Source organism: Vulpes vulpes, chromosome 1, assembly GCF_048418805.1.
Source record: "Vulpes vulpes isolate BD-2025 chromosome 1, VulVul3, whole genome shotgun sequence".
NCBI lineage: Eukaryota > Metazoa > Chordata > Mammalia > Carnivora > Canidae > Vulpes > Vulpes vulpes.
In genome coordinates, this window is record NC_132780.1 from 30,702,822 (window position 1) to 30,718,366 (window position 15,545).

Here is a 15,545-nt window from a genome sequence, read left to right on the forward strand (position 1 = left end):
CATTCTTAAAAGATACTTAAAAGAATAGGGCCTCAAGTGAATCCATGTGTATAACCACTTCTAATCTGTTCATAGTTAACTGGCCTATCAGTAAAGGGATTAAAACCCACATTTTAAACTCAAGTAACATTACAATATCAAATAGACATTCACGGTCTGCTTCTGCCACACAAATTAACCCTTAATTTCTTTGGCTCAAAATGGAAATTACTAACATTAAGGAAGATATGGGTAGAAACCCCACAGCAGAGGGATTTAATATTCCTTTATATACAACTGAATCAGTTTGAAAAACATTATGATAAACTGGTTCAGATAGGATTGGAAAGCAAGGAAGAAAAAAAGAGGGAAAAAGTTCTGTAGCCTAATGCAATGTGACGGAAACGTGGGAACTTCAGTCTGGCAGACCTGGGTTTGAATCACAGCTCCTTAATTATGAACTATGGGCATCGAGCGAGGTCCTTAATCATTGGGGGTTTCCTGCTTTGTGAAGTTAGGATAATGAAACATCACAGGGATATGATGAGAGTTTAGGGACGTAATGAATACAGAATGCTAGTGCAGTAGACGTTTGGTAAATGAGAGAGATTCTTATTTGAGTGCCTTCTACCTCCGAGGTGCTTTAGATATGTTGTCTCGTTTAAACCTTGAAATCTGATTCCTTAGCTTTGCTATAAATTGGAAATACATGGAGAGACTTAGAAATTATTGATGTCTAGCTCCTACCCCCAAAATTCTGGGGCGTGATCTGCAGTTTGAGATATTAAAAAGCTCACCTGACGATTCCAATATGCAGCAATTTAAGCATCACTGCCTTATGACAATGCAGTGAGCTAAGTATTAGCATGCCCATTTCAGAGTGAAGAAAATAGAATTAGGAGATTGATTTACTCTAGATTACATGGTTAATGTTTAACCATGAGGCTATGTGGAAAACAGTCTTGATGTATTATTTTGTAATAATGCTAGGTCACCAAAATAAAAAGAGTTTAAAAATAGTATGTAGAGTTCAATGTTAATTTCTTTTTACTCAAAAAGCTAATCTTGTAGGGGCGCCTGGGTGGCTCAGTCGGTTCAGAGTCCAAGTCTTGATTTCGGCTCAGATCATGATCTTAGGTTTGTGAGATAGAGCCCCACGTCCAACTCCTTGCCAGGCATGGAGCCTGATTACAATTCTCTTTCTCCCTCTGCCCCTCTCCTGGCTCTCTCTCTCTCTTAAAAAAAAAAAAAAAGTATATAAAAAGACTAGAAATATATCTACCAAATATATTTGTCAAAAATATTTTGAGGGTAGGATGAAGACTAAGTTTGGTTTGGTTATGTTTTGTTCTAAAGATTTATATATTTGAGAGAGAGGGGGAACAGGGGCAGGAAAGGGAAGAGCAGAGGAAGAGAGTCCTTTTTTTTAAATGCTGATTTTTAAAAAAGATTTTATTTATTCATGAGAGACACAGAGAGGCAGAGACATAGGCAGAGGGAGAAACAGGCTCCTTGTGGGGAGCCCAATGCAGGTCTCGATCCCAGGACCCCCAGATCACGACTTGAGCCAAAGTCAGACACTCAAACACTGGTACCCCAGGAAGAGAATCCTTAAGCAGACTCCCTGCTGAGCTCGGAGCCCAATGGAGGGTTCGACCCCAGGACCTTGAGATCCTGACTAAGCCCAAATCAAGAGTTCAATGCTTAACTGACTAAACCATCCAGGGCCCCTTGTTTTGTTTTTTTGCACTGTGATGATTTTCGCAAATGTTCAACAAAGAATATATTTTACCCATTTGATAAGAGGGGGGGAAAAAGCACAAATGTTATTTCTTTAAGAATCAGAAAACTAAAGAATGAGTGGGTTTTAAGTTCAACTCAAAGTATCTGGAGAACATTTCAATGACAATATATCCAAGAGGCAGAAGGATGCATACTGAGAACACCTGGACTCAAGGTGTGGACTGGTTATCTAGTTCTCCTCTTGGAAACATCCTCCAAGAGGCCCACCCTTACTGTGAGCCTTCCATCACTGTAAGGTAGTAACAAGTTAAAAGACTTTCTTACCAGTCTGACATCAGGATTTGTATCGTCTTCTTTTTTTGTTGTTGTTGTTTTGTTCTTTTAATTTTTTCTTTTCTTTGTTCAGAGTGGGGGCGAGGGACAGAGGAAGAGAGAGAGAGTCATCATCAGACTCCACACCCAGTGCCGGGCTTGATCTCACAAACCCTGAGATCATGACCTGAGGTGAAATCAGGAGTCAGATTAGATGCTTAGCTAACTGCACCACCCAAGTGCCCCTGTTTTCTTCTTTTAATTTCCTCTTCTGTCATCTTAGCGTAGCCCTGAAACTCATGGCTTGAAGATTTCTATAGCCTTTTAACTGGTCTCTCTCATTCCAATCTATCTGTATTTCAATATATTCTGTATACCTTTGCAGTAGTACTTGTAAAGCTTCAGTAAGCCTTCTTCTTAAAACCATGGTATTTTCCAATTGTCTACTGAATGAAAATCAAATTTCTTAGGCAAGCATTTAAGACTCTCCATAATATGACCCCTTGCTGTTGTTTATTTTCCACTCTACTCTCCTGTTAAACCTGATTCTTTGCTCAAATACACCACTTACTTGTACACTTCAGGCCTTTTATGTATGCCTCCTCCTCTGCTCCAGATGTTCTCATGTATTTGCACCTTTTCAAATTCTGCCCATTCTTTGAAACTCCGCTCCCATGCTATGTCCTTCATAAAAGCCTCCTCTTTTATTCCTGTCGGAAGTGACTACAACTCCATGCAAATATTACACTGACAGGTAGCACTCATAGGACATTATCCCCTACCTGGAATGTGGCTTATGATTTACAAATCACAACAGATACTCACTTCATTCAGTTTTAAAAATTCTTTATTTAAAAATTCTTTATTTAAATTCAATTTGAGGGCACCTCAGTGGGTCAGTCAGTTAAGCATCTGCCTTCAGCGTAAATCATGATGCTGGGTTCCTGGGATGGAGCCCCTGGTTGGGCTCCCTGCTCAGCAGAGAATCTGCTTCTCCCTCTCCCTCTGCTGCTTCCCCTGCTTGTGCTCTCACTCTCTCTGTCAAATAAATAAATAAAATATTTTTAAATTCAATTAAGTTAACATATACTGTTAGTTTCAGGGGTAGAATGCAGCGGTTCATCAGTTGCATACAACCCCAGTTGCTCATGACATCACGTGCCCTCCTTAATGCCTGTCACCCAGTGACCCCATCCCTCCTCCCACTCCCCTCCAGCCACCCTCAGTTTGTTCCCTAGAGTTAAGAGTCTCTTATGGTTTGCTTCCCTCTGATTTTGTCTTGCTTTATTTTTTCCTCCCTTCTCCTATGTTCATTTGTCTTGTTACTAAAACTCCACATATGAAGGAAATCACATGCTATTTGTCTTTCTCTGATGGACTTAATTTCGCTTCGCATAATAACCTCTAGTTCCATCCGTATCATTGCGAATGGCAAGATTTCATTCTTTTTGATGGCTGTGTAATAGATACTCATTTATTTCTCACAAACAATCCGTGAATGTAGATACTAGATTTTTTTTAATTGAGAGAACGTGTGGCCTGGTACCACACGACCAGTAAGGGGCATAGTCTAGGTGCAAATCCGTTGCTTTACAGGACAGAGATATAAATCCTGAGAGGATCTTTTGTATTTTGGAAAGTTGTGGTAAAATACACACCACATCTCAACCATTTTTAGGCATAAAGTTCAGTGGCACTAGATATGTTGATATTTTTGCACAACTATCACCACCATCCATTTCTGGAACTTTTTTCATCTTGCAAAACTGAAACTATGTATCCATTCCCTCCACCCTCCAGCCCCTGGCAACTACCGCTCCACCTTCTGTCTCTATGAATTTGATCACTCTGGGTACTTCATGGAAGTGGGATCATACAGTATCTGTGGGGTTTTCTGTGATTGGCTTATTTCACTCAGCGTATGTCTTTAAGGTTCATCCATGTTGGAACATGTGCCAGGATTACTTCCTTTCAAAGGCTGAGTATTACTCCCTTGTATGTATAGACCACATTTTGTTTATCCATTCATCTGTCAGTGGACATTTGGCCTGCTCCCATCTTTTGGCTACTGTGGATAATCTGTTATGGATATGATTGTACAAATATCCACTGGAATCCTCTTGCAATTCTTCTGGGTACATGCCCAGAGGTGGGGAACCACCATACTATTCCAGAGTGGCCACACCACTTTACCTTCCCTCCAGCAGCACACAAGTGTTCCATTTTATCCACATCCTCACCAAGACTTGTTATTTCCTTTTTGGGGTTTTGTTTCTGGCAGCAGCCATCCTAATGGGTACAGAGTAGATCTTTTGCATCTTGAGGATGGAAAACAGGAGTTACGAACTCAAACATCCATGGGGACCAGTGGGGACCAGTGAGGTCTCAAAACACAAGTAAGATAGGCCCATTAAGATGCTAAGTAGCACCACTCAAGACTCTCAGTTCAAGACACAGTGCTAGCGTGGCATTTGGAAAGCCCACGGTTTCTTAATTGTCGTGGTCATGAATCAGCGCAGTGCGTTAGAGCTCTGGCAGGCAGACCTTTGTGATATCTTCTGGGTTTTAAGCATTGAAAATGCATTTAAATCTAAAATCTTTTGCAAGCCAATCCCGGTCCCTGGGATCACGCCCTGAGCCGAAGGCAGAGAAGGCAGACGCTCAACTGCTAAGCCACCCAGGCGTCCTTGTGGGGAGCCTGCTGCTCCCTCTGCCTGTACCTCTGCCTCGCTCTCTTTCTGTGTGTCTCTCATGAATAAATAAATAAAATGTTAAAAAAAAAAACCTCTGCAAGCCAATATTCTGAGGCAACGAGGTTTGGATGAATATAGGATCTCTGGTGTGAATAGAAGCCTTCCCACTTTTGAGGTGGGAATCATACTAGGAGGCGAGACAGCAGGAATTCCCGGTCCATGCTGGAGTATGGGTGCAGAAACCCAGTGCCTAGAAGGTGGCCAATCTGGCAACGGAGAGTTGATGGCTAAGAGGTCCAATACATTGGGCTCTTGCTTCTCAGGGTCTAGAGGGATCACACTGGACATTTACCTTCCCCCCCAAAACCTTGAAAAGCATGCCTGCACCTCACTTCTGTGCTTTAGACACAACCACTTGTCAAGGTTATTATACCTGTTCTTGCTGCAATGCCCTTCTGCACTAGGAGACAGAGCTGGGGCAAACTGAAATTCTCTCTCAAGATATAAAGAAACATATGTGACCTTTGGAAACACATCAGAAAGGAGGTTGGGTAATGGGTGTGTACATGGGGACCATGAGAATATTCTCTCGTACTTGCCTCTGGAAAAGGACTGTATCCTATTAGTAACACCCAGGACTGTGTAGAGCAGGGGTTGGCAAACTGTCTACAAAGGGCCAAATGGCAAATATCTTAGGCTCTGTGGGCCACTTAAAGACTGTCACATATTCTTCTCTGTCCTTATTTTTTCTTTGCTTTTGACAATCCCTTAAAAATACAGATAACCTTTCTCAGCTTTCTGGCCTGGAGCCAGATTTGAGCCACGGGCTGTGGTGGGCGAACCCCTAGTGTCAGAGGTAGTTGCCGCTACCTTGTGGGCACCTTGCCTTTCTAGTAGTTGTTAAGAGCCATTCACGGAAGAAATGATTCTCTGTATTCACTGCAGTTTCTGGCAGAGTGCCTAGTAAACAGACAAGCTCAACAAATATTGGTAAGTAAAGAAATTCATGCTTAAGAAGGGAGTCTTCAAATATTCTAGGCAAGAGCTAACCTTCTTAAAGTTTCCTCTAAAAACACAGTGTTAGTAATTCATCAGAAAGAGATGGTGCAACTCACCATTTTATGGCTTGATGGGATGGGATGGGAGGAGCAAGCTTGCCTTTCTGGATGAGAGCCAAAAGGGGCAGGGTGTTTTCTTCTTCTCTGTGTAAGAGGTGATGGTAATGGCACCTCTATTTCATGGAAAGAACAAAGATGATAAGCATAAAAACCCAGTAGGAACACCACGGATCTGAGATGTTTTCACATCCAAATTTAGGGCGGACACAACCATTGCACAAAGCTTGACTTTTGTAAGAATAAATGTATATTGTGAAATGTCTACTTTAAAGGGGATTTTATAATGTTCTTAGGTTTCCAATATAAAATGTATAACTCCAGTAACAGTTGGAGGGCAGAATTTTATCTCTAGATTAGTAAAATTACTTCCACCTAATAAATTTCCTTATTTGGCTTATGCTTGCAGTGCCCTGTGCCGCCCCTTGGCACTCTGTAAAATGGGGATGTTAACATTCTCAGGTCTCTAGGATACCAGTGTTTATACCAATCAGGGGAGAGTATGTGTTGGCACAGTAGACAGCTCTGAATGTGATATGAGGGGCCCCCGAAGAGTGTCTAACCTCAAAATATTTCATTATTAGCACTCAAGAGTGACATCAGAACTGTACAAAAAAAAAAAAATCCTTCGGGATAAAGCACAAAATCTACCAGAGTATCCTGTTAAAATGGAACACCTTGGAAGAAGCAATGACACACTAATTAGCTCATTATCACTAATTATGTACCCAAGAGGAATCCATTTCTCAGGCCGCTAACGCTTCACTGGGCAGCAGAGGGGAAGGATTCGATAGTAAAAGAATTATGGGGCCCCACGACCTGTTGTGGAAGTCAGTCTGGGTAGGGATGACATGAGGACCCTAGGAAGTGAAGGGAGATTGTGGGTGGGGAAGAAGAGAAAAGAAAAACATGCTGGGAAAACACAGGGCATATGAAATATATGGCTACTTCTTTCATAAAGTTAACCTGACTCATTAAAGAGGCTAGAAATTTAAGAAATGCAAATAAACTAGTTTCTTAATAGATCCTCACGGGCTATAAGAACCCATTATCAATGTTGCAGTATTTCAGGTATTATTGGAATAGATGGGGGAAGAAACCAACATGTTCCAAGAATATATTATGTGCTCACTCATTATTCAGTTACCTCATTTCATCCTTACAACCACTCTGTGAAAGAGGCAGTAATCCCCTCATTCTACAGATGAAACATTTAAGGTCAAATACCCCATATGACTTGTACAAAGTGTAAAGTTTAGAGCTTACTAATACTTGCTGCGAAGTCCTATGCTGGCGATTTAAATGCATCTCTTATTTAAACACCAAAGCAGCCCCTGAAGTAAACATTAGTAGTTGGGTTTGTTTGTTTGTTTGTTTGTTTTAATTTTATGGATCAGTAATTTGATGCTCAGCCAGGTCAATCAATTTGCTCAAGATAAGTGAGGGTAGGGCACCTGGGTGGTTCAGTTGGTTGAGCATCCAACTCTTGGTTTTGGCTTAGGTCATGATCTTATGGGTGATGAGATAGAGTTCCCAGTCCACTCTGCACTTAGCTTGAAATTCTCTCCCTCTGCCCCTCCCCCCATCTGCACTTGCACATGTGCATATGCTCACTCTCTCTCAAATAAATAAAACTGTTAAAAAAAGATAAGCGAGGGTGCTGGGATTCACAGACACACACAGAATTAAAGGTCTGAGTCCTTACCTGGTGGATTACATTGCCTTCAGGATGAGAAGTCCTTCCTTGTCTTCAGACCTTTGAGCACCTTCCCATCTTGCTATACTGCCTTGCAAAATGTTATATAATGTAACCCATATAAAGAATGAAAATGTAACAAGCTCTCTCCCTTAGATTGCCAGTTTCTCCTTCTCCTTCATTTCCTCCTCCATCTTCTTCTCAGGACCTAACTGTCCTTAGAGATATAGGACCTCCTTTCCAATTTGGGGTGGATAGTAAGAGACAGAAGGGAGCATACCAAATCATGTGAATTAAAAGTCTCTTAGATCCATTTCAGGTTGAGTATTAATTTAGAGCAAAGTTCAAATCCCTATAGGTCTCTTTCCTCTCTATTTCCAAAGATGAAGTATGTGTTCAAGAAGGAAGCAACTCCTTCCCCATGGTATTAAGAGGCTTTAGGAGCCTAGGTGTGTATTTTGCCTGCCTTGTCTTTTGTTTTGTCCTTGATGACATTTTTCCCACTTGACAATGAGGTACCACATTGGCACCTCCTATTAAAATCTGTGAGCGTTTATGTATACAATGGAATATTACTCAGCCATTAGAAATGACAAATACCCACCATTTGCTTCAACGTGGATGGAACTGGAGGGTATTATGCTGAGTGAAGTAAGTCAATCGGAGAAGGACAAACAGTGTATGTTCTCATTCATTTGGGGAATATAAATAATAGTGAAAGGGAATATAAGGGAAGGGAGAAGAAATGTGTGGGAAATATCAGAAAGGGAGACAGAACATAAAGACTCCTAACTCTGGGAAACGAACTAGGGGTGGTGGAAGGGAAGGAGGGCAGGGGGTGGGGGTGAATGGGTGACGGGCACTGAGTGGGGCACTTGACAGGATGAGCACTGGGTGTTATTCTGTATGTTGGTAAATTGAACATCAATAAAAAATAAATTTATTATAAAAAAATAAAATAAAATAAAATCTGTGAGCTGTTCTTCTTTGGTGCTGGCTTCATCTGTCTTCGCCCAATCTGGTTCCTGTCCACGATGGTGTACAGCAATTGGTTCTATCATGGGGCACAGCGGATGGGCATCAGGCACCTGCTGGACACATACCACCATAGCCTCCAGGCATAAGGGGTCTTCAAAGGTGCTGTCCTTGTATTCCCTTATCCCTGCTGGTAGCTTTCTCTAGAGTTTCTGCATGAGGTCCCCTTTCCCTGCTGGAAACTTTTTGGGTCAGGGTTCATAGGAATAATAGGCACCAGTGAGCTGAGCCTTGGGTATACACTTATGTGACCTTCTTAAGGCAAATGGAGATTTAGAATTCCCTGCCAAGCCAACACTGGCTTCAGTACAAACTTGGGGATGATCTCCAGATTGACTATGCCATCTGCCATTCCTAACTGGTTGGGGGAGGAGAGGAAAGACTTCATGTCAGATGCTGTGTCTCTCCAAAAAGTCATAAAACATACCTGTATGAATTGAAAACTTAGGCCTATACAGAATCCTGCACACCAATGTTTATAGCAGCTTTATTAATAATTGCCTCAACTTAGAAGCAAACAAGATGTCCTTCTATAGGTGGATGGGTCACACACTGGTCCACCCATACAATGAAATATTATTTATTGATAACAAAAGGAGCTTTCAAGCTATGAAAAAAATAGGAGGAATCTTTTTTTAAAAAATTATTTATTTATTTGAGAGAGAGAGAGATAGTGAGAGAGAGCATGAGCAGGGGGGAGAAGGGAAGCAGGCTCCCTGCTTAGCAGGGAGCCTGACCTGGGATCATGACCTGAGCCAAAGGACCCAAACGACCAAGCCACCCAAGTGCCCCAGACAGGAGGAATCTTAAGTACAAATTAGTAAATAAAAGAAGCCAGTCTGAAAAGACTACCTAGTATCAGATTCCAACTATATAACATTCTAGAAAAGGCAAGAATATGGAGACAGTAAAAAGTATCAGTGGTTTCCAAGGACACAAGGAAAGGGAGAGATGAAGGTAGAATGCAGGATCTTAAGGGCAGTGAAACTATTCTATATGATGTGGTAATGCTGGATGTAAGTCATTAAACATTTGTCAAAACTTATTGAAAGTTCAACACAAAGAGTGAGCCCTAATGTACACAATGGACTTTAGTTAATATGTGCCAATACTGGCTCATCAATTGTAATAAATGTACCATAACAACGAAAGATGTTAATAATAGGGAAAACTGTAGGGTAGGGTAAGAAGGTATGAGAACTGTGCTTTCTACTCCATTTTTCTATAAACCTAAAACTGCTTTAAACCTATTAACTTTTAGGATGCCTGGGTGTCTCAGCCATTGAGCATCTGCCTTTGGCTCAGGGTGTGATCCCGTGATAGAGTCCCAGATATGGCTCCCTGCATGGAGCCCGCTTCTCCCTCTGCCTAGGTCTCTGCCTCTCTCTTTCTCTCTTTCTGTCTCTCTCATGAATAAGTAAGTAGTAAGTAAGTAAATTAATTAATTAATTAAAATTTTAAAAATAAAATTTATTAACTTTTATTTTAAAAAGGCATGGAACAAACTTCCATTGGGGCCCCCTTTAGCATATATTTTTTATCCATACCACCCCTTTCCCAGGCTTCAGTCTTGAAGGTAACAACCACTATGCCTGATCTGCCTTTTCCAGTCCTATCTCCAGAAACCTGAAGGACTATCTCTTACTTACCCCTACTGGCTTTCAGAAACTTAACCTTATGCCTTCCTCCTTCCTGAGGAGATATCTGCTCCCTTCTCTCTTCCTACAGGAGACAAAGGTGCAAGGCAACAATGAAAGGAACCATCCTATCAATAAGGAAGCTGTATAAGAAAGTATATTGCAAATCTTATTCCTAAATATACAAGTAGAACAAAATATTTGTAACATAGGGCAGAAGCAAATAGTATACCTCTAAACACAATCATAAACTTTGATTTTCTAACACTTGTGAGATATATGTACAAAAAAGTACATTAAGGCATATATGTACAGTTTGATGGATAATTATAAAGCAAACTACTATGTAGCCACCAACTGGATAAATAAATATTTCCACCCTTGTCAAAGTCCCCACTTCTACCTCATGTGCCTCTCCTTGATCATAGCTATCTTCCTGCCCCTGGAAGAAAGCAATAATCTGATTTTTTGATAATCAGTTCTTTGGTTTTTTAATAATTATGAGATTTTAAAGTCAAGAATGACCTATCCACAATCTTGTCCCATGTATGTTCCAGATTCAAACTTTAATGCCAAGACAAATAATATATTTCCAAAAGTCACACAAACTGGTGGTAGAGGATCAGAAACCAATTCTTTTGACCTCCAGTGCTCTTTGGTGTGTCATTCATGTTTAGGAACAAACAGCAGAGGATGGGACTGGGCAGTGTGTGTTGGGGTACCTAGTAGTGATGTTAATAGCTATACTTTACCATGTGCTCACTATGTGCCTTACAACAACCCATGTAGGCTATGCTAGATGCTATCATCACTGTTATTTTTGTTATTGATAGAAAATTGGTAAGGAAATTGAGACTTGGAAATAGTAAGTTGTCAAAAGTCAGACGATTAGTATGCAGAAAATCTGGATTCTAACTTAGCCCCCTCCCTGATCCAGAACTTGGGCTCTCGCACACCTCGTTTTTATTTAAAACCATTATTATCTTATTATTGTAAAAGTAATACACTATTACAGTTGAAAAAAGTCCCAGAGTTGTGAGTCAGGAATGTATTTGTCTACAATAGCAGGAAGACCTCACAAATGGTGTAGAGAGAGGTTGATCTGATTCACACAGAAGACTGGGGAGGGGCAGGTAGGTAGAACAAGGCTACTCACTGCAGCTCTGTGGTAGCACTGGGGGCCCAAGCGTTTTTCATTTTCCTGTTCCACATCCTTAGTACATAGATCTTTGTCCTCAGTGTTGTCATGAAAGCAGAAAGGAGTTCCTTATTTAAAAAAAAAAAAAAAAGACAGCTTTCCATGAAACCCTTAACTTCTGTCTCACTGTCCGGAGTTGTGTCACATGGTCCCCTTAAGAGCAAAGGAGCCTGGAGAAGTATATTTAGAAAAGCACACTGTCATCTGGACCAAAATTAGAATCCTGCTATTAAGGGTGAAGGTGGAATGGATCCGGGGAAGTCAACTAGCATCATCCTCCACAAACATCATAAAAGGTTTCCAGGTGAAACATAAAGAAAGGTCTTTCTACTACTTCTGGCTAGCATCTTCCTCCCATGCAAGAACTGCAATTCCTGTTTGAGTCAAATTCAGAGGACAGAGTGGGCATGGATGGAAGGAAAGAATGGAACACCTTTAGTGATGCAAAAAAACCCCCACACCAATAAAACAAAACAAAACAAAACACCAAAACCCCACATGTAGGGAGGAGAGAGAGAGAGAGAGAGAGAGAATGAATCTGAGCATGAAAGATGAGGGGCGTAAGGTGTGAATTGACAATGGGCCTTACGGCGAGGCAGAGGAGTTGAGCTGCTATATTATTTTTTTAAAGATTTTATTTATTTATTCATGAGAGACTGAGAGAGAGAGAGAGAGAGGCAGAGACACAGGCAGAAGGAGAAGCAGGCTCCATGCAGGGAGCCCAACATGGGACTTGATCCTGAGTCTCCAGGATCAGGCCCTGGACTGAAGGCGGCGCTAAACCGCTGAGCCACCTGGACTGCCCTGCTATATTAAAAGACTAAGTAAGCCACTGTAGATTTTGAGGAGAAGAGTGAAATGTTTCTATAACAAGAAAAATACACGTTAGTTGTCATACTGAGATTCTTAATCTCCTTCCAAGTTGAGTCAATACAGTTATCAACACTTTGCTGCTTACCACCTCCAGAGCAACATGCCAGAGAATATGAATAGATCACTGGAGCATGATTCACCATTAATTAACAGTATTATTCTTGTTAGTGATTTATAAAAGACAAAGGAACAATTACTGTTTAACCGTAAATCTGTGTAGATATGAATGTTCCTGGATTTCTAAGTTGGTTCTGCTTTTAGGGTCCTCTGAAAAGCCATATGAATATGATTTAAGCTTTAAAATGATCTGCTAATTCCATTCAGGTGCATTGTAAAATTCATTGGAAAATACTTCCTTTCTTACCGCTTCAATGCTTCAGAGAATATCAATTGTATATTTTTTAATTGTTTGAACTGTAAATTTTAGAAGTGGTAAAAAGGGGACTTTCTGCAGATGCTATAACAAAAGAGTTTGCACTATTTTAATGAAATATTTTGAGACAGTGCTTAGTGCTGTTGGGAGATTGCAGTACCCAAAGTCCAAAAATTCTTCAGAAAGGCAGGAACTTGTTTTTTTCTAATTCGTAAGCAATCTGAGCTTTTAAAGGAATCTCCTGTTGTGATATTTAAGGAAGTAACTTTTCTGTGATTCTGCCTACATGTGTCTCCTCCTGTAACAACATGGGTTTGATGGACTGACTGTATTTTGGAACCACCTTAACATATGAAACATCTTAATTTGAAGACAGATTTTTTTCTATAGTTTTTCATTTGTTTTTGGTTTTTTTGCAAGATGAAAATTTATTTGTGGAAATGTGTTCTCTCCTGGCTTTCTTTATGTTTCCATAATAATTTTGAGTGTGAAAGTTGATTTTCATCTACACATTTCACTTATTTTTACCAATCTCATATTGTTTACCATAAAAAGAGTCATTTCTCAAATGTATTTGTCTATCTCACTGATTCTTATTGCTGAATTTTGATAGCAGCTGATCATACAGATAGCAGTAAGGTCAGTTTGTATCCACCAACGTGCAGTACATCTGATTTTAACTTTGAACTATGTGCATAAAATTGTAAATGATATTTTAATGGAAATTAAATTCGTTTAAGAAAACACATTTTGGGGGCACCTGGGAGGCTCAGTGGTTGAGCATCTCTCTTTGGTTGGGGTCATGATCCTGGGGTCCTGGGATTGAGTCCCACATTGGGCTCCCTTCAGGAAGTCTGCGTCTCCCTCTTCCTATGTCTCTGCCTCTCTCTCTCTCTCTGTGTCGCTCATAAATAAATAAATAAATAAATAAATAAATAAATAAATAAATAAAATCTTTTAAAAAAGAAAACTTTTGCTACTATAAAATTACTATAATAGTAGCCATTTATATTTTAAAATATGCATAGGGGGATATCTGATAAGATCTTGGTAGGAAAAAATACAATATTCCCAAATAAAAATAAAACCTAAAAAAAAAAAAAAAACCCACATAAAATAAAAGCTAGAGTTCCAGAGTGGGAACTCAGTGAGAGCCCTTTGGAACAGAGAACTGGACTACATGGTCCTGCTCTGTCTAGATTTGTTTTTTCACTAATGTCAGTCACTAATTAATGCTGCTACCACCAAAAATCTAGTCTCAGACATGAACTGTTCCTCCTTAACAGTCTGGCCCAAAGTTGACCTGTGGTCCTTCCTTTAATATCAGGTAACAGAGTCAAGACTGAGAAATTCAAAACATTTGTTATTAAAAATTGAAGGAGGGGTACTTGAGTGGCTCAATCAAGCGGCCAACTTGATTTCAGCTCAGGTCAAAATCTCAAGGTCCTGGGATGGAGCCCCATGTTGAGGTTCCTGCTCGGCTGGGAATCAGCCTGAGATTCTCTCTTCCTCTGCCCTCCACCCCATTCTTACTTACACTCTCTCTCCCTCAAATAAATAAATCTTTTTAAAAGATTGAATAAAAGCTAATTGAAAATGAAAAGATCTAAGAAAACTCTTCCTCTAGGTTTGTAGGCCCATTGAAATTCTGGGGAAGCCTAATTAGGTAGGGTAAAGCTAGTTGCTGCATCAGGCAAACTATAACATCTCAGGATTTTGACACAATATATGACTATTTCTTGCTCAACCAAGGCTCTTTCAACTTACACCTCAGCCATCTTGCACACATATTCCAAGGGCTCAGTGTCTGGCTATATCATGCAGATGAGGAAAAGATTTGGAGACTTAACCCTGTGTGCTGGAGACTATGGGGGATAGCGATGGGCCATGGAGCAGTTGCTCTGATGGAAAGTGCTGGAGACAAAGGCAGGAGCTCCAAGGCTGCCCTCTATTCTTGCAGGTAAAAAAAGTTTACCTACCTTCACACGTTGGAACCTACCAAGGTGTCCTAGTGAAATCTATGGCCTTGACTGAACAGCTTGTAGTGTCTTCCTCTCCCTTCTTCTAATAGAAGCGCTGTAATGAGCTCGCAAAAAGGTTAAGCCATTTCTCTGCTTTGTTTTTCCACTGCAAAGTTGTTTGGGTGAGTGCAGATTTTGTCAGTCTGCATGCCCTGTTCTTCATATTTAAAAAGGAAAAAAAAAATACTGACTGATCTGGGTGGGATTAAATCTGGAAACAAATGAGATAAAATTTCTTCATGCTCCTTCTGACCATTTTTAAGCATAGTAAAATCACTTTGCTGTCCCTTGAGGTGTCAGTGGAAGAATAGGCAGGGTGTGGAAGTGCTTCCAAGCTGCTTTCTTGCATGTAGATATGCTTCTCACTCCATTCCTCTGGGGCTCGGGGCACCTGTCTGAATAAGACTAATGACTAATTTTCTCAAGCCTGGTTGGAACTGGACAATATATATCCTTCCCAGGTATTTTTAGGTTTTTTTCTCCCCTCCGTTTTTTCCTTCCCTTAGAAGCCTGAGAAGTACTTACTTCTGGCTAAAATAAAAATCCTAAAACTTACAATTTGAAACAATTAGTTGAAAACATCTTTGATCAAACCATGGGTATTCTGAGTCTGATATAGTCACTCAGGAATTAAAGTCAAAGGGGTCAACCATTAGACTCCACTGAAACCCCAACACACAAAAGTTAGAAGAAGGATAAGACATAATAGTTCATGAAGGTCAAGCTGGATACAAAATAAGAATGAGTTAGGAAAAACATTTGACTTAACTATACTGTATATGAGCAATTACCTTGAAATCTGTGGTATGATAGTGATAGTGATTACCTGAAGCAAACATAGTTAATTGCATAAAGTATAAAGACAAAGAA

At 40.3% G+C, this 15,545-nt stretch overlaps 1 long non-coding RNA gene across 4 annotated transcripts in view; it reads right to left on the bottom strand.

Annotated features, from left to right (window-relative positions):
- Positions 1–2,863: 2,863 nt before the first annotated feature.
- The window catches only part of LOC140599382 (uncharacterized), a 31,671-nt gene continuing 18,989 nt past the window's right edge, over positions 2,864–15,545 (bottom strand). The window contains exons 2-3 of one of the 4 annotated variants that reach the window (XR_012002206.1): positions 11,367–11,476; positions 2,864–10,295 (exon numbers count right to left, since the gene is read on the bottom strand). This is a non-coding gene — a long non-coding RNA (uncharacterized lncRNA). Of the gene's footprint in view, positions 11,477–15,545 lie in introns of all 4 variants that reach the window. The other 3 variants (XR_012002207.1, XR_012002209.1, XR_012002205.1) reach the window with 3 other exon arrangements.